At 31.8% G+C, this 23,059-nt stretch overlaps 1 long non-coding RNA gene across 1 annotated transcript; it reads right to left on the bottom strand.

Moving 5' to 3' along the window:
• Positions 1-2,919: 2,919 nt before the first annotated feature.
• Positions 2,920-18,137, bottom strand: LOC121123461 (uncharacterized). The gene is made up of 7 exons (XR_011781480.1): positions 17,817-18,137; positions 17,580-17,754; positions 17,412-17,521; positions 17,137-17,359; positions 17,027-17,090; positions 3,264-3,465; positions 2,920-3,213 (listed from the first exon to the last, which is right to left on the bottom strand). It is a non-coding gene; the product is annotated as an uncharacterized lncRNA (long non-coding RNA).
• Between the last annotated feature and the right edge of the window lie 4,922 nt (positions 18,138-23,059).

The raw sequence follows: 23,059 nt of genomic DNA, 5'->3' as shown, positions 1-23,059 counted from the left end.
CTTTAGGATGGATTTAATTCTAACATTTTTTTTATTAGTATATTTATTGTCTAATTTTATGATTTTGACATTTATTTTATTATTAATAATTATTTAGATCTCATCGATAGAGATATATCTATCCAGTGTACAATTGTATATAGGAACTTCCACATTAAGAAAAAAGGGTGATGACCTTTAAGTTACTAAACTCCATGTCTGGCTTGTGTTTAGCAACTTAAAGTTATGACATATTTAACTGAATTAATGTCAGAACAAGAAAATATTATTTGGATCAATCTATTATTTCAATATTCTGTATTTATAATTTATTGTTATTATTAGTTATATTATTACAATTGTTTAATTTTGTATATTTAACATAAATGTATGATGGTTTATTTTTTAGTATGTAGATTATATTTAATTTAAGCCTTCTTTTTAAACTTGGAACTTCAAATATATTTCGAAATACTATACTTTGTTGCTTCATTAGTTATTATTCTGAGAATATGGTTCATAATGAATTACAATTTCATGGAGTGTGACGTTTTCAAATCTACTGTAACGGTTAAAAGACGTCCAAGTCAATTATACGTAATATATCTTCATTAAACATTTTGCTAATAAATACTTTCGTAATACCTTCAAAATCATAACAAAGCAGGCAGCTAATAATCACATCAGTATTTTAAACAATGATACCATAAGTCTTTCCCCCCCCCCCTTCTCTACAGAATGATCAACTTCAGTCATGGTATATGGTCACAGTAAGAGGCCATATAACTTTAATAGGTGAAGGTAGCACAAAATGTTAATTAAAAACCCACAATTGAGCATAACTTTTGGGACATATTGAGTTACAGAGCTGAAATCATTTTCACAAAAAATTAATGACGATAGGGGGAGGTTTGCGCACTATCGAGTGCACATTCCAGTTATAATATGTATCACGCATGTAAAAACATTATATTTTTTTGGTCAAAATCGTTCTCTAATCAGTTGAAAGCTTTTAATTATTCCTTGATGTATATATTTAACAACGATTTGAGAGTTTCAGAAAATTTACCAGTCTGTTTTTGAGGAAATCATACTTAATGTCTAATTTTTCATTTTTTTTTAACGGCTCAAAATGTGGTATGTACTGGGTATCGTTAACCACATTGATTGTTCTACAAATAACCATGCGCTACAGATCAGAATGAGGTTGTAGAAGAAAACCTTAAAAATACCTTTTGATTTACCCATTATGAAGATTATTATTTATGAATTTGATTTCCACCGGCTTCAATTACAGACTCCAGAAAAGGTCGGAAGGCAGTACATACTTTAGCAAACTAAGACCGAGACATCCTCCTCTAAAGGTACTCCACAGAGGCTTTGAGTTTGGTAATAGTGCTGGAGCAGACTCTACACTCTACAGGCTTTGGACTCAATATCCCACCATATTGAAAAGTACAAAGGATTCAGATTAGGGGACTGGGAGGCTAAAAGTCTTTGGGCCAGAAATTAATGCTTTCTTAGTTCCAATTTTATTGGTCTAACACTGAGGGTTTCTCCATCCTCCACAAGCTTTTGGACTTTGTACACTGTATGACTTCAGCCTTTTGATTATCTCAGAGTTGTTATGGACAATGCGGACCAATGTTGCAATCTCCAAACTTTTTACTTCCATTTTTATGAATAATTAAGATATAACCATGTTACACCACTTTTTCGTTATTTCAAAAATCCACCTTCAGCTGACGTAAATGAAATTTTTTAATTGGGAATCAACAAAACCTCTTAAATCGTCGTCATATAGGTGGTAAAAGGGGGAAATATAGAGGAATAAAGCTTTGATAATAATTTTCAAAGATCTTGAGTCTGTTTCCAACAGCTTGATCGCCATATAACTTATTTATTTGTTTGTTTTTGACAGCTCGTATGTATACCCAAAAATCAATTAAGGAAAATTTAGAAGTTAATTATATTTATACTAGCTGTAATAATAGTAGTAATAATTCAGGGGCCCAATCTTCTTAAAGACTTATAAATTGCATCAAGCCTGAGGGCTGCATAAGCTAATAACTACAATTAATTTTAGATTTAACTAAGAATTTATTTAAGTGACAAGTTTTTATAACGTCATTTCTATTACATTTACAACTGTACTTATATTTAACATAAATCTACTACTATTCATAAAAATTTAGATTTTTTGGGGAAAAAATTCAAATATTAAATTTTGGGGAAAAAGAGCAAAAATTCAAAGCTTTTCTCAAAAAAATTCAAAAATCTACAGATATTCATAAAATTCATTTTTCATGGGGAAAAACTTCAAATATTAACTTTTTTGAAAAAAAATTACCAATATTAAATTTTTTTTGGGGAAAAAGAGAAAAAATCTCTAGCTTTTCTCAAAAAATTACAAAAATTTACAGCCTTTTTGAGAAAAATCTATTCACAGAAAATTAACTATTTTCGAAAAAAAATTGACAAATTCAATTTGATTTCAAATATAAATTATTTTCTAGTAATAAGCAAAGATTCCTTAATTGTGTGTGTGGGGTGGGGGCTACAGTCCCTGTGGACGCCTTTCTTTAAAAATAACTTTGGTGAAAAACATTATCCCAACAATAATGACAATAATTTCGAGAAGCTTTGAGGAAAGTTACCAACATTTCTTCTTATGAAAGTCAAGATAATTTTAATAAGGAATGATAACTTTTAGCTCCTAAATAAAGGCAACGACAATATGCTAACAGCTATCAAAATTTTCTCTTCATACAGTTTATATAAATCTAAATAATTTGTTTATCGGAGCCCATGTGCTATGGAAGGAATTATCGATGTTTTAATAACTTATTGCAAATTTCAAGGGATTTTTGAATTATATACTCATACATTGTATCAATTTGAATTTATTTTTTTATGTAAGGGTGAAAAATAAAACGATTCACTATTACAAAATTAGTATTAATTTTTATAAAAGTTATGCACAGAAAATCAAACAAATGAATAATGACATATGATACGACATACAAGTTATTATAATTAAATATTACAAATGGATTTAACAAATTATTAGCGACAAACGTTAATTAGGTATATATATACAAAATATAAAGAGACATTTTTATACATAAATGAGACATATACTAATTTTGAGTAGAAATAAAATCTGTTTCATTCCTATCATACTTCAAATTCCATGTAAAGCCTCATTCTTCCTCTTGTAAGTCATTTGCAAAGCTAAAAAAGAAAAGTAAATTAATGGGTTCAATATTTGAAACGACTTATACTTAAATAAATTGCATATCAACATGTTCGAATCCATGGAGCATACACAAACTTTTACCCGAAGAAACTTATGTTAGATAAATCACTTGCACACCATTTGAAGCTTAGATCCTCTTTGAGACCTTTCAAGTAGTTTTTCTTGCCGATATTTAGTTTTGTCGTATCTTATCTCAGAGATTATGAACATTTAGCAATATGCTAATCCTAAATTTGAAAAGAAATTATCTAATTACGTTTATGAATATTTGAATACATCAATAACAACTTACCCCCCCAAGTCTTTACACGAAGAAATTGATGTTACACCAAACACCTTCCACACCATTTGAAGCCAATCAGTTGCTTTTGCTCATTTTTCAATATTTATGAATGAATGTAATTTTATTGGAAAACTGTTATTTGATAAATACTTACTCTTACAAATGTGACAAATTATCGTGAGCGGACTTTAGCCGATGGACAATTTACCGAATTTACATTTTGCCGAAGGTCCATTCAGGACATTTTTCCAAAAAATTAGAATAAGTTAATTATTACGAGTATATACAATTGCATATTTCAATTTCAATTAAAAGGATATCATGATAAATAAGTATTGTTCATATGCTATATATGTCATATAGGTAAATTATTGAGTGTTCTTTTGTACAAAAATGTTTTATATTCATTAATGAACATTATACAAGCACAAAACAGTAGTGGTTCACTTTGAAATGCTTATTGTAAAAAGGTTGGCAACAAAATCGTTAAGAAAAAAATCGTCCTGTACATTACCATAGTGAAACAAAATTGTTGTGGGTAATATCATCGTGAAAGGACATTATTGTAAACAATATGATTGTGAGTAATTTTATTGCAAGGCATTATTTTCGTGTGCAATTTATATTATATGTAAAAAAATATAATTATTGGACGATTAAATGGAATCGACGTAGCTCAATGGACAACATGCTCAGGAGAAATTATTATCTTGCGTAGGTTCGCGCCCCGATCATTCCAAGAGAAGGATATATACTTTAAGTACAAATGTTAAAATCCAGTATGGAATGTGAATGTTAAAAAAAAGAAACCGAAAATCAACATGGTAACCCTGACAATTTGAAGAATGTTTTGGAGGAGAGAAAGAATAATGCTCATGACGTTTCATTAGATCAGCGTCAATCATCTCTGACAAGAGAGGAAGGAGAAAAGGATGTAATCAAGGACATTTGCTAGAATTACTCCAATGTTGATCCCAAATTCTACTCTGAGTCCAACAATTATAACTCCGCAACAAATCCTCAAGGTTACACTCCGTCACACACGAATGTTCTAACAGGTTTGGAATATGACTTTATCTATATAGGAAAGGATGTTCACTACTCAGGAATTATATAATAATGACAACTGCTAAGGAAAACAAAATTCCTTCTTTATGCTACCAATTACCAATGAACAGGCCAGCTAAAAAACACACCGGATTTACGTCATTTATTATGTATATGTGTATTGATATACCTATATATATATAATGCAATATCAATACAGCTAAGCTGATTTCCCACCGAACCTTCTAGAAATGTATTAGGACTACATGTCAATTTTAAGTGTATTATTCTTACATACCAGAAATGGTTTGGATTTACAACTCCAGTCATCCAAAAAACTTTTAAATCCCTTTTTATTCAACATTTTATCTCATTTTGAATATTTAAGGAAGGATTATCTAAAAGTTATATCAGATCTTTTACATCGTTATTAAGTTATTTTATTTATTTCTTCAAAAGTTGAACCTTCATCTCAAAACTTCGTTACAGATGATTGATATTATAAAATATAGATAAATTTCTTTATTGTCAAGAATATTCCTTTATGACTTTTTTTATCTATGAATTCTCATCATTTAAAATGTGAAATTAGTTCAACCGAAAAACCATAAACTTTCTTTTTGACATAATGTTCACAATCATATAAATAATATACTTGGATACCAAATTAATTCTGATATGTTTCGTTGAAGATATGTAGAGTCAAAACATTTTTATGAGATATGTACTGTTGTGTCGGTGGCATACATTTCCGTCCATTCTGACCTATGGACAGAACCTATCAGTCCATGACTTATTCCTAAGTACGCTGAAGGTTTATATAAGCCAAATAAGATATATGAGATATTGCCAGTGATGCATAAAACATGACCTGCCAGTATCATAATAAATAAAATAAAAAACATGGTCATCCTGACAATTTGCAGAAAGTTCCGGAAGAAATTATATTAGCTCTCATGACGTTTTATTAGATGAGATGCAAGCTTTACGCTTTCAATCTAGAACTTTATCAATACGTATTTCAGCAAACAGTTATAATAGGCTATGTCAAAAAAAAAATAGAAGTAACTAATATGATGCCTTGGCTACCCTTATCATCGATGTACCTCCCCCCAGAGCAGGAATGATGGCTTCCAGACGGCTATGAAAGGTCTCGCACACATTGCAGATGTAGTCCTCAAACATGGCATCCCAGTGCTGGTTGACAGTGTCCTTGAAGTTGTTGATATTGGGGTGACGGACGGTGCAGGCCTTGGACTCAATATGTACCCATAAAGTGAAATCTAATGGTAGGCATTTGGAGAGTAAGGGGCCAAATTTTCTTCCGCTGCCAGGCAAGTTGTCCTCCAACCACTTCTGGGTCTTTTTGAACGTGTTTGCAGGTGCACCATCCTACAAGAACACAATGTTCATGTACAAGTAGTTGGTCTGTTGGTCTGGACCCATGGTAATAATGCAGTCCCCGTTGGTTTCTTGCCTGCGTCCATAAGTGCGCGAACCGAAATTCGTTGGTCACGTTCATATGGCATTTTCTCGGCTTCTAATGCACTTAGGAAGATCAAGTCTGTTTCATTTTATTTTCTGTATTTGACCGGAACAATTTTACCACATTCACAAAAACCTTGATTTATGTAGCAAAAACAAAGTGTAAAGATTTCTTTGCTGCTTCTTGTTTTTCTGTTCCTTTTTAACATAAATATTTTGAAACAGAAAATAAATGAAAAAATGGAGAAAAAAAACCTTAAGAAAAAGTGCTATACCACCTTTAGAATTTAAAAAAAAATTGACAATTAAACAAAGGACCAGTATAATGTCAATGGCTGAGGTGAGGTGTAAACGGAAAAGTGATGAAATATAATTAAAAGTGCAAAAGTTTTTAAGAGAAGATGATATTTGTCGGATCTCGAACAAAAATTAGATATAAATTGTGTGCCTACAAAAGTAAGACTAAATTTAATAATAGATTAAGTTCAATTTATGTACATAACAAAATAAGATTCAAGTATTTTGTAAAACACACAAAATTAGTGAAATGATAACTCTCTTTTTCAGAAGATAATTAATTATTATTTCATAGGATGTCATCATTAATATCCCGTCAACAGATCCATATGTTGTTATTAAGAACGCTCTTATTAGCGGACTGTCCTCTTCAGAAGAATTTGTTTTCAGCAACTGCTTATCACTGAAGAGTTGGGAGATAGGAAACCGACCCAACTTCTAAAAAGAATGAGACAATTCGATTGCCAACGACTGTGGCAACATTAGTATATGCTTCATCTACTGTTTTGGATGAAATTGCAATTCAAGCCGACAACACGTCAACTAAACAAACCCTCCGAACTCTGAACCTAACTGCCATATTATTTTATAAATTGTACTCTGAACAAAACAAACATAATTGATTGGTTATTAAAAAATAATTGTAACTTTACTTTTTGTACTTTGAGCAATTTAGCAGTTACAAATATTAAAAAATAAATAGGTATCATTTTTGATATCCACCGTCGTTTAGAGGGGATCATTCGCATCTGTCGTTCTTGTAAATAGGATATTAATGGCAATACCAAATAAGATATATATTTAGAAATCATGGCCATTGGAAATTTTATCTAAAAAATATATCTAGGTAAATCTATACTTATAAAAATATTATCATCAGATTCAACTGACAAAACTGTATAAAAAAATTACAAAATCCTCGAATGGGCCTCCGAATACAAACGCTGTACGGCCATTATTGTGTCTCTCTGCGGGACACGTCCTCAAGGACGCAAATAACCCAATAAATAATTATGCTAGAGGACTTAAACTGATCTTAACAGATCTGGAGTCTTACTAGAATTTCAAATTCGAGCGGTTTGTCCTAATCCGGTAATTGAAACCGGATTTATTTCAGAAATACCAACATTCTTAAGATCTTTATGTTTTAGCAAAGGAAACATGGCCTCCTAATCTTTGGGTACAATCCTCATAGAAATTTGAATAAAGTATCTGTCTAATTTGGGGTTCGGATCTGGATCAAAGAGTTACTCGAGTATTTACGTTGAAAGATCCGAACCTACCCTAATCCCAGATTTTTTTTGGATCTATCCTATGTTTAATCATAATAAAATATTAAAGTATTGTACGATATAATTATGATCTATAGTACGTTGCACGCCCGATTTAAGTACAAAGATTGGAAATGAAAACTATCATGCGATACGCTTAACCAATTTCTTAGCGAATGAATCTGATTATTATCAATTGATAGTCGATTAATATTGATAATATAATATATCTAGCGTTTTATTAAGCGTCGACAAACATACAAATTTTACTATAATACTATAGCGCATAACTCTCCAGCAAATCATTGTTGTTACTCCTCGTTTTTTATGGGCACACTTACAGGTAGCTACTCACTTAATCAATCTTGAGAAAGAAAATTTAATATGACATTATAAGCCAGGGAGTAATTTAGCTCAAGGTTAAACCACATTGAATGTCACATTGATTTTTTTATAAAGTACTTCCTTTTTTCTTTTTTTATAAATATAAATTGAACTATACGCCTGACAGATTTCATGCATTTTATCCAGTGCCACTCTCCCTTATCCTTCCTTTTTTCCGTTATTTATACTGCATTGATATATGAATCAAGGTTAATCAATTAACACAGTCAAACATATGGATCAACTTTTATTTATTACCATAGATTTTGTATAATATGGAAATTGATACTTGGCTCTGACGAAATAGTTATAAGCTGGGGAAGTATTAATTAATTCAAATTGTGATTAAGGCTGCAGGTGAGAAAAGATAAAATTTGAAAATCTGGGATTCGTATTTACGGCTCCACTTCTACCCATCCTTCCCCTTCCTAATCCTTGGAATTCCGAAACGCCTTCTGATCCCCTCTTCAACTACATGTTCTGTTCAAGAGATATCGCATCCTTTTAGCGATAATTTAAAAGAAATGAAACTATTGAGTATCAAAATTGTAGACAGTTGGGCGACAACCGCTCAACTATCATGTAATAGTCAAAAATCCTTTGTCTTCTTTTCTCTTTTTTTTTTCATCTCTAAATCTTATAATCTCCTTTAGAAGAAGTTTGCAAACATGCAGTGGTAATAATTCATTATTTTTTTCTTCTTCATTTTTAGCTTTAAATGAAGTAATCGTTTGATAGTTAAATAAAAAAATGGGTTTTTTTAAAAGCTCTTTGAGGTCATCGTGTCTTAATGTAAAGTCACTAATGGGCTTTATTATAGAAGCATTGACTTCAATGGAGCGATGATAGAAAGTGTCGGTTTTTTTTTTCATTTGATGAAGCCTTAATAATCAGACCCATTACTTAAACGAAGTCGTTAAAATGTCATTTTCAGTAAAAATGTGTAATTGTCAGACTTTCTTCCCCATTTCAAGGAGTAAAAGTGTTGCAATAACTGAAGGCTGTTGTTCCAACAAATAAGCCAACCATTTTATAGACACAGTTCCAACGTTTTGGAACACCTGTTTTTAATTTGTATTGGGGAAGGTTTAAAAGCTTTTATTTTTCTTCAAATATGTACATATAATACTCGAAAACTAAGGTGTAAAAAGCAGATACTTTTCGAACCTTACGATGACATTGATGGAAGCAATATTAATTTTTTCTTAAATGACGAATATTCTGAGTAATTTTGACAGGGCTCTCATAGGGAATAACATACGTTATTTTTATTACATAATATTATCATTCAGGGAGTTGTATTATTTTCCCGCAAGACGCGCCACTCTCTGTCGTTTTGTTTACAAACAAATAAAATTAAACAACACACATGAGCCATTGATGTAAATTTCATGAAGGAGGCAAGGAAATCTTCATATATAAAAGTGATCTTGTGGATGAAGAAAGAATTATCATCTTCACAAGAAATCAAAATATGAAAATTTTCGAGTGGTCGGAAAATAGGTTTAGTGTATGGATCCTACATACACTGCTACAGCAGAAATTTATGATCCTCTCCCTTTGCAATCAGGGAGATCACCTGGTACTGAAACAACTCCATCACTCCAAAAACCATCAGATAACTTAGGAAAAGCTAAGTGGCGTAAGAGGTAACCTGCGTTACTTTATCGCATACAACTAATAAATTACCAATGGTACATGGAGATTTTTCATTATTTTGTTAAGATTGTTGTAACGAATTCTTGGATGTTGAGCAGGAGGCACTACAGCATGATCATAAAATCCAATCCATAAGCTAGTTCGAGCTTTAACCGAGCATTGCAAGAGACCTAACTTTGTGTGGAAAATTAATCACAGAGTCTACAGTTCGACGACAAAAAGGACATCCGAAAAACACACTCCTCCAAAAAGGTGCTTGATCACAGCTGCAACTGCCATTCAAAATGAAAACTTCCTTTGTGACCTTTTTTTTAGACCTACATTTTGCTTTTAAAGTATTTTAGACACTTATATATTTGTTGGGTTAATGGCTTGATTTATATAGAAGATCTGTATTTCCTGGTATTGGGATTGGAAATAACTACACTTCGAATTTGTGAGCTATTGCGATAAAAAAGTTTATCACTTTGACCTTTTTGGGAAAAGACTACTACTGCCACATTTGTACAAAAATTCCCTGTTCTATGAAAAAATGAAAATTGCCATTTCCCCGAGGTTCAAAAAGGTTTGAAATCTTATAACAATTTATTCATCTTCAATAAAAACTAAAAATAAAATAGAAATTTCAATTTTATAAGCTCTATAAAGTGAGACCAGTGATTAAATCAAATAAAGCTCTTATGTTATTGCAGAGGAATAAAATTCTGTTGACAAACAAATTTTCATCTCAAAATGTTAGTCTCCCTCAACAGTACATGCCTAAAAAACCGTGGGGATACGACGTATTTACCAGATGTGGGTCTTCTAGAATTGTCTATGACTTTGAGGTGTAAAGGGGAAAATCTACTTCTTCTAATAAACAATCTTACTTTTGTGTAATAGATCTAGTCAAGAACGTTAAAAAGCTTCAAAACTTTTCAAAAATTCTTGAGAAAATATGATTCTTGAAGTTGGAACAATTAGAAAAAATCACATTTGTCCCATTCAACTAAAATTTGTTACAAAGATCAAAAATCAAATCCATGGTTTGGGGTTCTGAGCTTCAACCGAGCATTGCAAGAGACCTAACTTTATGTGGAAAATTAATTAAAGACTTTATTTAGTTTTTTGAAACAAAGGACATCCTGAAAAACACATGTCTACGTCAAAAAGTTTGCTTGATCACAGATGCAACTGCCATTCTAAATGGTTCCTTTGTGACTTTTTCAGTTCTAAATTTTGCTTTTTAAGTATTTTAGACACTTATATATTTGTTGGGTTAATGGCTTGATTTATATAGAAGATCTGTATTTCCTAGTATTGGGATGTTGGAAATAACTAAACTTCAATTTGTATAATTCGATAAAAAAATTATCACCTTGACCTTTTGGGAAAATGAAACCATATTCAGATGTTCTAATGAAAATTGCTCATTTTTTAAAACTGGTTTGAAGTAAATAGAAAAATTTCATCATGTAATAAAAGAACTAAAATAAAATAGATAAATTTCATTTTAAAGGGTGTATATATGTGTATTAAATCAAATAAAGCTCTTTAAATTAAATATTTCAGAAGATAACAATACAATGAGACTTGTAGTTTTTAATTTAGAGCCTATTATTTATGAAGGGTATCTAATGAAAAATGATGAGTTCCGGTTACTAGTTGAGTCATCAATACAGTGACTTGCGGGGGACATCAAGGTTATTTTAGAGACTGTCAGGGACAGTGTGACGGTGATTAAAACACTAGCTCAACAAACAAAGAACATTGGAACACAGTCCATAGGTCAAGGGTGGACGGCTTTGGGATCTTCAGTGAACAACCTTCCGTATTTGATCAGTCATCTATCACGACAAGAAGTTGGGAAGAACCCATGCAAGACGAGCCTATCGCCGGGCTATCTTCTGTTGTAGATCAGCCAGTAAAGCGCCTGAAGTTTAAGAAAGTAGAATTATAATAATATATATGTCATTTAAGAGGTTAAGCACCTGACAGATAGTCTTTAATAATTGTGTTACTATATCTATGAACAGTAGTGATAAACTAATGAAATAAAATTATTTACGGATAATTTTAAAAAGCAACCCTGTAAATCAGGGGATGTGTGTGGTTGGGTGCGGATCCAATGACAGAACGAAACACAAGGGAACATGCACAAAGAATCACCTTATGAGCTTTGATTATCTCTGATTAAAAAATGAGCGTCACATAAAAGAAAAGAAAACCCCTTTCAAAGAGACAAGATGCCTTAACTTTAAAGTGGAAGGTGTGTGGTTAGAACTATATGTCAAAATATACCGGCTTAGAAGCTGAAAGGTACATCGTGGACGTATAGGAAGGAGGAGTAAGAGAAGAGAATGGGACTGAGGGCCATATTTACAGCTTCCCCCAATACAACAGGTTCGGCTAGAAGTAATATAGATACTGTAACAACGTCCACTGCATCGACCACTGAATCTTCATCAACTACAACAGGTTCACCGACAAGTACTTCAGGTTCTGGAACATTGTCCACTGTATCCACCACTGAATCATAATCAACTATAGCTGGCTCAAGTTGCCTAAATTATTTAGATATTTGCATACTACTGTATCCCCCAGGATCCCATGATTTCAAATTAAAATAATATCCTGTAATACAAGAAGAAAACTATAATATAATCCGCATTTATCCACTCTTCCAGGATTGTGAGATACCAATATTTTTATTTAATCTCTTATAAATATTGTAATAATAACGGAATCCCCATAAATCAAATTGTTTAGGGCCAAGATTTGCTACTATGTCTATTGAATTTACAAGAATTATAGTTTAAAATGTGTTTTTTTTCTATTTTAACCCATTATCTACCTCAAAAATATAATTTTAGCTTTCAGAGTTCAATTCATAAATAATTTTAGTCTTCTATTAGTTATTTGTAAATTGATGGTTGAAAATAAAATTTTGTAATGTTTGATTGATTTGTTTTTTAACTTAAATAAGAGGATGCTAATCAGGTATGAATTTCGCAGTATATATCCAAATATAAAATAAACATAATAAATGAAAAGTAAAATGGCATCAACCCTAACAAGTACTCAAAGGAGAAATTAGTTATTCGACCCATTGAACTATATTTATGAGGAGGATCGGAAGAAAACCAATGACACGAAAATGATGCAAAATTACATATTACAAAGCTTATGTTCATACAGTCAAGACTGAGTATAACTACAGTTATGAAACAAATTCGAGAACATATTATTCATTATCCTTCAAATGAGCACCAAATCTCAAAAATTTGTAGAGGATTCAAAATTTTAAGTATAAAGACAGCATTAGATAAAAATGTTGATATAATAACTAATGATGTCCAAATAATGCATAAAAATGGAACTAAATATGCAAATAAGAATGCAGAAAAAACCCAAAAATGCAAATATAAAAGCAAAAAATGCAAATAAATACAATAAAAAAAGTGTATTTTGGTTTTTAGTATTTATATCAAATTATAACTTTTTATTCCAGCAAGCCCTTACTCCACTGAATTATCATCTGTTCTCTAAGGTGGTCCTCCGTTAGCATGTTCCTCTTATTCGAGAGAAAGTCCTTGAAAATGTTAAAGGCTCTTTCAAAGTCCACGGATGTCATTGGGGGCGTCAGTTGAAGCTGTCTATGATGATGGGATTCTCCTTCACGCCAGACACATTCTCACCAGAGAGCACAAAACCAATATTACTCCTATTCTCAAATGCTGGGTTCATGTTGAGAATGTCGTCCTGCTTGTTGGCAAACTAAGGATGGTCAGGTTCTCGCAGACCTTCTTAATGATGGACAAGGGGAAATATTTCTTTGAGCTGAATGATGCTCTCCTTTAGGACCTTGTTAAACTTTGACTTTAAGAAGGCGAGATCTGTGTAAGAGAGGCGAATGGATTGTAGAAACCTCAATATATTTGGCAACAAAGTGGATAGGATCAACGGTGTTGCGGAACATAAGTGACAGAGCTCTTAAGTTTTGGAGGGGAAAACTTAGAGAGTGAGGCATCGCCCTGATAACAAACTCTCTGTTACTACGGAACAATTGGACTAATACACATTTTCCACCTAAAAATGCAAATAAAGGTCGAAATGCAAAAAATGTAAATAAAAGCCAAAAACGCAAATAAATCTTATTTAGATAATTTGGAAATCATTAGATACAACCATTTAAGACAATAACGCCCAAAAAAATTAACTAAGTTTAGCTGGGATAGCTTATTAAACATAACCTTTTTTTTTAAATTATTCTACACCAATTATTTTTCTATAATATAGTAAGAAACAGCTCAAAATATATTTCTCGATCCACCATTACTGACATGAGTGAGGGTCTTACCCTGAATAAAATCAGCAAATGCCTCTAATTTAGAACATTAGTTACAATATAAGAAGGTAGATGCAAGAAAATTAAGGAACTCCTGAAATTCCTTCACAGAGATATGAATTAGAAATTATTGAGCAATACCACGGAGTAGCATAGAGAGATGTTAATAGAATCCTAATTTTTTCTACAACAAAGATTTCATAAATATTAAGTTTTGGCAGGAAATTGAGCATTTGATCGATCTCCTATTTGTTTTTATCCATTTCGTACTCTTCACGTTCAAAATAATTCAGATACAATTTGAAGATAACTACTCACAAGTAAAATAGGGTTTCATTTTATTATTGATACTTTTTTTATTTGTTTGATTGATGGCTTGATTTGTATAAAAGACTTGTTTCCTGGATTGGGATTGGAGATTACTTACTATAAACTCTGGAATGAGCGAATTCTTATCAATTGTCATTTCTAATTAAAGGTATTGACTTATTATACCATCTTAAACAATAACCAATAAATAAATACCCTTTCCCTTGATATTTTACTGCCTTTATAATTATTATTTTTAAAGATCATATTTAACTTATTTATTCATCGAAGGCTTTTGATGATATATTTTCGCATAGATATGTAGCTGTTATGAGTTATACTCTATTTTATTAATAACTTTGGAACATGTTCCCCGTAAATATTGATTCTCTTTGAAATTATGAACTAGAATGAGCATTTAGAAGAGGGCAAACCCATGCCTATTGCAATTTCTCCAAAATTAAACTTTTAGCTATATTAATTCAACCCCAATAATGAAACCAATTTGAGCTCTGTACCTCTCTATGTTCCAAAGTTATGGTCAATTATGCATTTTTATTTAACATTTTGTGGTACCTTGACTTCTCAAAATGTAATACTCACTTACTGTGACGTATTCTTCTTATCAAGTTAAATCGTTATGCAACTTTAACCGTAATCCTAGTGATTAACAAACAAACAGAAGAAAAAACATAAACTTCGTTGCGGAGGTAATTAAATAATTAAGTCTTTATCATCTTAAAAGTGCGATGGGAGCTGGATTTAGTTGATAACTGAGAACAAGCATGCATTTTATCAAAACTAATACTGAATGGATTTTTGATTAAGTTCCCCTCATTACTTCAATTATTTGTTGACTTTTATTCTTATTTCTGCTAGAGTTTGGTCAAGATAATGTTTTTATTAACAAATTTGTATGATTTTTTTCTGCAATTTCTCGTTGATTTGACATGATTGTTTAATATAAGACATATTTCAAGACCTATGGGTCACACAATCTTGAATTAATTATTTTTTTGCTAGTTTTTGTGTGTAATTTTAATTCCAGATGAGAATTGTCAACTCAAAAGGAAGCATTAGTATTCTCAGGGAATTATTGTCAATTTATATCAACTAATTATTCTTATGAACCTTTTGGAGGCGTCGTAATTTGCAAAAATTGATCGTAATGATAAATTGACATATTTTATTTATAAGCGACAAATATAAGTATCTCAAATCAAATAAAGGTTTTAAGCTAAAGCTAACATCCTTAGGTTTCTTAATTCATCCCACAAATTTGAATACAAAACCTATAATTAACTCGTATAAAATGTTCCATGAAAAATAGAAGCCACTCGTCAACTTACTATTAATTTATACGATAAATATTTGAATATAAACAAAATATAATATAAATTTGTTTGGAACAATTAAAAGTCATTAAGAAATAGGTGGATTTGGTGATCCACCTTGATCCAAAAATGGGGGAAAAGATGGTGGGGTCTGTAACAGATTTATATAAAATAAATTTGAAATATTTATTTTATTAAATAATAATGACAACTGCTAAGGAAAATAAAATTTATTCCAGTTCACTCGGATACCATTTGGGGTGACAAATGGTGTTGCCGAATTCCAGAGAATAATTGACTTCGTCATATCTGAAGAGAAGCTTGATAAAACTTGTCCTTTAAGAGAATTACCCGGAGAAAGTTTGCATTCTTCTCCCCCAAAATTCAGGAAGGGAAATATAAAGTTTTTTACACTGAAGAAGCAATAGTTAAAGAGAAGGACATATAGGAGGAGATTGAGGTCGAAGATTCCTTCCTTGCCTGCAGTGCATATTCTTATTTCTTCGTCCCATCCAAAATTATCAAGAATGATCTAAAATGACTGTGTATCGCTTGCAGAAGCGTCATCTCTTAACCACTAACACAAAATGAGATGGAATGAAAAAATATAAGATTCTCCTAACACACTTCAAAATCTCCTTTTAGTGATGATAAATATTTCAGCATCCAAACAACATTTCATCCCAGAATTGACCGTATTTGGTTCAAGAGGCTTGCAAGACATAAATGTACCATTACTAAAGATTGAGTGTCATTACATGCCTAAAAATCCAACCAACCTTAATTTAAAAAAACTTTGAAATGATTTCTTAATGCAAAATACTGGCTTTCTTCAAGCTCAGATATAAGTGCCTTGGAATTATCACTTTGGTTATTAATTGAAGAAAAAGCCTGTCATATGGATCTCGAAATATTAACTCATTGAAAATACGCATTTGTGAAGGAATGGAATGTATTCCCACTAAATACTGTACGTGCCTGTGTAAAAGCTGTTCCGAGAAGATTAAGGAAGATTATGGCTGCAAAAGGTGACAAAATTGATGAGAAGTCACACTCGAAAAATAATAAATATTAAACATGAAATTGATTAAATATATTATTTTCATTTTATCTCATTATAAACCTGCTACAGAACTTAAGTTAAAATCCTGTATATATGAAGTAAAAAATATATTGGGATTTTCTCATGTACACGTAAAATTGAATGTTTAATTAAACAGAAGACTTTTTTTTTTTTAAATATATTAGTAAAATTGAAAATGCAATAACATTAAATTAAGTTATTCATAGCTAATTATAAAAAATAACTATAATTGGGTGAGCAAAGGAATCATTTAACATCAAATTTTGAATTATATATTTAAAAAAATAGCAAACATATTCACCACTTACCTTACTCCAATGAAGGAGTCTTCTAAAACAGAATGTTGTAATCAATTATACCCTAAATGAATAGCTAACATATTAATTACAAATAAGTGGTTTTTATAGCATCAAATCACCTCTACTCCCAAATTAGGTATTTCTTCTAGCAGTCACTGCAATTTTGTTCCAAAGACCAAATATTACAGTTCGACACAAACTTCTTTCACAACAAAGAAAATCTTCCAAATTCTTTTATCATTTCCTTTTTATTCAAGAATTTTAAATGATTTTCCTACATGCTGTAATAATTATCCACAAGTAACGATCAACTCTACTTTATTGATGCTTTGATTTAATAATCTATGATAGAAATTTCAATAAAATTAAGGAACACAATAAAACTGAAACATACCAATGAAAAGGTTTTTCAGAAAATATTAATTAATAAGGGTTCTTCTTACAGCTAGATGAGTCTTCACATTTCCATATAACATAATGTAGATTTAGGAGAGTAGGAGCTAACTAAGGATTCAAGTAAAGGTTAATATGATAAAAACAACGCCATATTCGTTTGACTTACTAATTTACTAATAATGAACAAACACGAGGTTGCCTCAATAAGTTAAACAAATCCGAATGTACGAACAACCAACCTTTAAGAAACCAATGTGAGTTGATCTTCCATTGATATTTAATGATGTACTTATTATCATAATAAGGGAACACATATTCCTTCAAATAGAATCTTGAATTTTCTTAAATAGAAATAAATAATAATTAATTAACATCTATAATAAGCATTATATCTATATATTACCGACACAGAATGTTGAATAATAATAGTTAATTATTAAAGATTCGCAGGCCAATGGAAATGACTAAGCTCAAAACTTTGACGAAGAAGAAAGCTTAACTCCCAATTGCTAAGTTAACTGTGAAGGTATTGGCATCCCGTCTCTCGAACAAACATCCTGAGTGTCACTATCTCCGACCTCTCCCTTTATAAGATTCAAAACAACTAAGACAGAGCGAATCGGAATCCCTTGAATTAATAATAAATAAGCCCTTGCATATATTTTAATAAACAACATTTGTAAATATAATCCGGCTGTATACCGGACTGTCTAACTCCGGACTTTATACGACAATCAGTTATACGAATTCATATTTTTTTATACGTAAAAATTGGATTGTATTCAAAGCGTCATGATGTAAAAACTCGAGACAATAAAAATACAAAACGGATCGAATCCGGACAATGCGGAGTATTGCTTGGATTTCTCACTACCCAAGTACTTAATATCCTTGAAGAGTCTGATCAGGGAAAATTCAAAAGAATAGGAACACGCTCTTTTTTTTGCTCGACAAGAGTACAAAAGAATTATCTCCTAAAATTAAACAATTACCAGAGGGGTATAAAATATGTCCTAAAAAGCGAGAGTGACTTTTTCGAGCAGCATTGTAATACTTAAATATAATACAGATTCCATATTTTCAAATGTAACAAAAATAGTTTTAAGTCATTTATATAAATCTTCATATACTCTTTTTTTTTGTTTTTTTATATTCTTCATAAAATAATGTAAATTTTCAAACTAATCGGAAGCATAATCTTATTATTTTTCTATAATCGGAGCCTTTTTATTTTTTCAATGACCTTTTTTTAAGGAAAAGAAATACATTTTTATTATTTTACAGAGTAGTTTTTATTTATTAGAAAAACACATTTATTAATTTTTTCTTATTATTATTAAATTCAATAGAAATTAATATTAATTTATCGTATCCCGGATCGTATATAATAAATTTAAAAAGTCCACCTTCCGATATTTTGGTTTTTGTATTTTCTTTATTCTATATACATATATTTTTATTTAACATTTTAAAGTTTGTTTTATTATTCTTTTGTATTTAAAATTTTTTTAAGGTACTTGTTCTCTAAATACACGCGTGCTTTGGTACCTTGATCCAGGGTTGACATCTGAAGAAATTTCAAAAGATTAATACTTTCTATACAATATTTATCAACGAAAACCTTTGCAAGGGAGTGCTGAAATCTTGTGACGTAACTCTTCTTATAGAACTCTGAAAGAGAGTACTTTAATTTCACATGGTCTTAGTCTTAAATTCAAGAAGTTGTTATACTTTTTAACATTAACTGTGAGTGTTTGGAATAATTTATTGCTTCTCAATAAATTTTTGGCTTGAAATGTTTAAATTAAATAGGATAAAACTTGCAATGATCATCGCCAGAATCCCTTTGACTTATCCCTGGTAAGAAATATTCGAAATGTTCAATTTCTAATATTTTACAGCTTAATCAAGGTACCTTTTTCAGCTTTTTAGATATTATATCTCAAGACGGATTAAGATCATGGTCAACCTTAGCCTTAAGCCTCTAGTGGCTATTGGATAACGTAACAGAGACGTTTTTGAGTATGCCGTAAGGGATTTTTAAGGAGTTTCCAATAAGATGTGTTATTTTGAATAGCCCGTTATTTCGGTAGATAACATTTTTGAGTCGTTGTGAAGCACCTTTTCGGAGCACAATACAGAAATTGGTGGAAACATTAGATCTGTTCGACAGGTCAGTTATGTGAAGAATAAAACTCGTGCACGTCGCACAAGAACAACTGAGAATATTGCTACTGTATCCCAATGTATTCAAGAAAACCCCGGTTTATCAATTCCTCGTCGTTCTTTAGAATTGGGCATTCCACAAAAGTCATTACACCGTATTTACATAAAAACCTGGGTCTTAAGGCTTATAAAGTTCAGTTAACACAAGTACTCAAGCCGGCCGATCATCAACAACGTTGTTTCTTTAGTGATTGATCCTTCAAATTCATGAAAATAATCCAGAATTTCATCAAAAAATCATATTGACTATCGAGGGACATTTCCACCTCAACAGCTACGTCAACAAGTAAAACTGTCGCATCTGGGGCTCAGAAAATCCAAGGTTTATAGTTGAAAAGCCTCTCCATCCTCAACTTGAAACTGTTTGGTACAGTTTATGGTTCGAAGGGGTCATTGGACCTTATTTTTTCCAAAATGATGCTGAAGCAACAGTTACGGTGAATGGATTGCGCTATCGAGAGATGATTAATGATTTTTTATTGTATTAATTGGATGGTATTGATCTGGAGAACGTTTACTTACAACAAGATGACGCTACGTCCCACACAGGCAACGAAACCATCGTTCGCAATTGGCCACCGAGATCTTGTGATTCAACAGCTTGCGACTTCTTCCTTTGGGGCCACGTGATAGATAAAGTCTACACCAACTGCCCAGCGTTGATTCAAGACCACAAAAGTGGAAATGGGGAAGCTATTGAGGGCGTACAACCACTTAACGATTTGGTGAATTTCATAAAAATGATACGGTCTTGTAAATGTAGCTGTAGCGGTCATTTGGTTGATTTTATTTTCCATTATTAATAGCATACTTTTATCTTCACATAACGAACAAGTCTTCTCATCCGAATGTTGATACTCTGAAGGCCGTGATTACAAAGGATGGGAACAACTTGTCCTCGGACTTTATCAAGGCTAGCTGTACTTCTGTTCGTTCCCATATTGAAGCCATCATTCAGAATGGAGGGGCACATTTTGAATAAAAGTATATAAAATTGTTGAATTACTAACTTTTGCTTTAAAAGTTTGCCATAAAAAGGGCACAAAATAAAAATGAGGAAAATTGAAAACGACGTTTAAAATTTTCTAATTTTTGAGTCCTCACCCTGTAGACCGATTTTTTTTTGGGAAAGAACTCCACCGAATTTTTTGTTTTGGACCGATCTAGGAATGGCTTTTTTCAAGGCTCAAACTGGTTTCTTACATTTAAATGTTTTAACACACCATTTTTGTCCCTAATCTATAATATCCATTCTCTGCTTCATGGATCACAACAGCCAAGACGTATTGGAAATCTGTTTTTCCATGGTCAAAATTTGAACTGGGAATTTGACATTCTGTCCTACCTCACACTCCTTAAACTACCGTGAGGAGAGTTGTATAATCCTATTTGCTTGTCTTTCTTGCTTGTGATTAGCTTGTCTCTATTGCTCTTGGCGGTCCTGAACAGATTACCAATGTGAACACTTTAGATATGTCCAATCATCTTCTTTTTCATACATGACAACACTGGATAATTCTGAAGCTTGGCATTTAAGGCTGCAGATGGAACCATTTTGTTCTAAGGATACAGTTTGTTGACAGAATGCCCATTTCTTTCATCAACCGTTGTTCTCTCTATGTCTTCTTCTTCAGGCTTTTACTGGTCTATATTTCCCCACATCTCTAAAAGCTAATACTCTGTGGTTATATCACACTATTTGAAAAAATGTTAGCCCTCGAGTCCAACCTTTATCGGATGGCCATAAACTGTTTAATACAGAATGTATCCCAATACCATAGTGACAGCGGCACTTCTTGGTATACTGAACAAACAACTGCCCATCAGGCAATTTACTTATCTTTTTGTCACGCTGCCGCATCATAAGAGTGTTCAGAATGTCTCCATTGGTTCTTTCATATGTTTCCTGAGATTGTGAGTACTGGGACCTTCCATGCACAAGTTCACATTCACAACCTGTGGGCTGAGTTATAGACTATTAAAATAGGTCCTTAATGCTCAATCAAGTGGTGGTGGTGGTGGCTAATAACCCACCTTTTCGACCAGCAGTTAATTTAACACAGCCCATTGGCTGGGTGAATTATAGGATGTTAAAAGGGGTCCTTGATGCTCAGGGAAGTGGTGGATGATGATCCATCTTTTCACTTGACAGTTCACTTGCGTAACCCGTGGCCCGGAGTATGTTATAATATATTACAAGATGTCTTTGATACTTAGGATAATGATGCCGATGGGTTTTGTTCTCCCTTAGGAACCAGCTGTCCACCTGCACAATCTGTTGGCCGAGGTATATTTTCCAAATAAAATGGAGTTTTTTATGACAATTTTTTACAATACGATAGTTTGATTGTCTGAATACAACATAAATTTCAATGAAAATGCACTAGATCAGGGATATAAAACCTTTAAATATAATGGGCGGTATTGCCACTTCAAATATCATTATGAGCCGCAGGACCTATTCAATTAATTTTCATGAAAAATGTCTACATTAATCAAAACTATTAAGTACAATTTTATTTTAGTGTTAAGCCAAATATAAGAATAGGTCAAATCTAATTTTTCAAGCTCAAACTGCTTAAAAAAAACCCAATCTGGGAACCCTGTGAGAGTCTCAAAAAATAAGAGTTGAAGTCAAATATTTTTCAATGTTCGTTCGTATTACGTGTTTTGATGATATTGCGACAATTTTGATAAGAAATACAACTTAAAAGTTATGGGCCGCACCTAAAAATTAGGTGAACCGCAACGTGGCCTGGGATCCCAAGGATGAACATCCCTGCACTAGATTATAGAATTGCATACAATCAAATTGCAACATTATCAAATCGTTCATAATCAAATTGCTTGCAATGAATTGTATAATAATCAAATTACCCTCGGTCATTTTATCAGACAATGTAAATGAAGATAAAATGATCATTCTATTGGAAATTTTATAGAATACCCGGGTATTTTACACATTGCGTGTAACACATACACTAACAAAATCTAACTATGCAATGAATTTGTACCAGAGACAAAGTAGGTGAAACAACAATAAATAAACACGTCATCCATTGGAATAGAAAAATTGCTAATCACTTATCTGCCGTAATTATCATTAGATATTGATTAAGCCATACAACAGCATTTTGGCCCGCGGTCATAAACTCACATTTATAATTGCTACGAAAATGACCATTTAAACTTACCACCTGTAAAGATAAAAAAATCAAGTTTTTAGGGATAACTACGATTAAGTTAAAATTAACGATCAAGTTAAAATTGAATTGTGAATAAGCTCATTTTTACCTTCAGTTTTAAAGAAGCGTTTCATTATAAAACAGGGTTGAATTAAAAAAAAAACATTTTCATGACATGGAAATGATCATTGCTTAATACTTAAACTTTCTAAGAAAAAATAATTAATTATTAATA

This window comes from Lepeophtheirus salmonis, chromosome 8 (assembly GCF_016086655.4).
Source record: "Lepeophtheirus salmonis chromosome 8, UVic_Lsal_1.4, whole genome shotgun sequence".
NCBI lineage: Eukaryota > Metazoa > Arthropoda > Copepoda > Siphonostomatoida > Caligidae > Lepeophtheirus > Lepeophtheirus salmonis.
Note: the sequence above shows the minus strand (reverse complement) of the source record. Positions and strands in the feature narration are given on the sequence as shown.